This window comes from Phalangium opilio, unplaced genomic scaffold, assembly GCF_054372755.1.
Source record: "Phalangium opilio isolate 3A_F unplaced genomic scaffold, DU_Popi_V2 ptg000088l_1, whole genome shotgun sequence".
In the NCBI taxonomy this organism is placed as follows: domain Eukaryota; kingdom Metazoa; phylum Arthropoda; class Arachnida; order Opiliones; family Phalangiidae; genus Phalangium; species Phalangium opilio.
This window is the reverse complement of record NW_028324193.1, coordinates 5,140,109-5,141,555: the sequence shown is the minus strand read 5'-3', so window position 1 is coordinate 5,141,555 and position 1,447 is coordinate 5,140,109. Positions and strand designations below refer to the sequence as shown.

The 1,447-nt window shown below is 29.3% G+C and overlaps 1 long non-coding RNA gene across 1 annotated transcript; it reads right to left on the bottom strand.

Annotated features, from left to right (window-relative positions):
- Positions 1 to 513: 513 nt before the first annotated feature.
- LOC149649544 (uncharacterized) lies at positions 514 to 924 on the bottom strand. Its single transcript, XR_016371678.1, has 3 exons — positions 872 to 924; positions 772 to 792; positions 514 to 636 (listed from the first exon to the last, which is right to left on the bottom strand). It is a non-coding gene; the product is annotated as an uncharacterized LOC149649544 (long non-coding RNA).
- Between the last annotated feature and the right edge of the window lie 523 nt (positions 925 to 1,447).

Genomic DNA, 1,447 nt, shown 5'->3' with positions numbered 1-1,447 from the left:
AAGCTCGAAAACCGAAAATAGAGAGGCGGGAGGCTCGACTCGAAACCAAAAAATCAAGACTCGCACAGCTCTTATATATAGTACATTATTTATCAAAAATCTTAGTTACGACACCTAACCAAGTTTACTATTATTCAACCAAAAGAAAAATAATGAAAAAGCGTTAAAAAAGGTCCTCATAGCGGATGTAGTAAGTCAAATTTAAACAGAAAATTTTATTTATCACAAATATCAGTTAAACGGAAAGATATCAAAAATACGAAGCTATTTCAACTTCGTTATACGATATCTTAAAAAATCGCATTATTTTCACCTAAAGCTAAAAACATGAAAAACCGTTGGGTCAAAGGTCCCCGTAAAGGGCTTAAAATCCAATATTAGACACAAAATGGTGTAAATTATAATATTCAATTAAAAAGGTATATATCAAAACTTTTAGACATCATACCTTGCGAAGTTTACTATTATTCATCCACAAGGAAAATAGCAAAGAACCGTTGGAAAAAGGGATGTAGTAAGTCAATTTTAAACTCAAATTTTATTTATCACAAATTTAAATTAAACAGGTAGATATCAAAAATACAAAGCTCTTGCTACTGCGTTATACGAAACCTTAAGGAATGGTATTATTTCCATCTAAAGTTAAAACATGAAAAACCGTTGGGTCAAGGGTCCCCACAAAGGGTGTGAAAATCCAAAATTAGACACAAAATGGTGTAAATTATAAATTTCAATTGAATAAGTATATATTAAAAATTTTAGATACGACACCTTACGAAATTTACTATTCACCTGAAAAATAGTGTAAAATGGGTGATATTAAAATTACAATTCAACGGGAATATATCGAAAATTGAATTTATTTACTTACAAAGACTACTAACTAGAAACATAATGAAATACCGCTTGAAAAAGGCTGCCCATAGTGGATATGAGTTCAAAATTGAACAAAAATGAGATGTATTATGCATTTCAATGAAACAGGACAGGTAGATATCAAATATTCGAGGCTCTTTTAATGTGTTATACGATACCTTCGGAAACTATCCAGTTTTTATCTAAAGCAAAAACACAAAAACCGATTGGAAGAAGGGTCCATATAACAGGTGTAAATAGTCACAATTAGACACAATACGGGATTTTATTAACATTTCATTTAAACAGGTTTACATCAAAAATTGTAATCATTTTTCGTGCGTTTGGTTGAGGAAGTTTTCTAATATTCATTAAAAGAAAAAAGACGAAAAATCGCCATCTCGGGTATGAAAATTTCACAGTTAAACTCAAGATGAATCATAAATTCTTCAAATTTTCCTTTAAAGCAAAGAAAGTGAGAAATTGTTGGTATAAAAGTATTATAGATGTAATAAGTCAAATCAAACACAAAATAGAATATCAACTAAACAGGTATTTATAAAATTTATGATTATTTTTTAAGTGCAAAAAT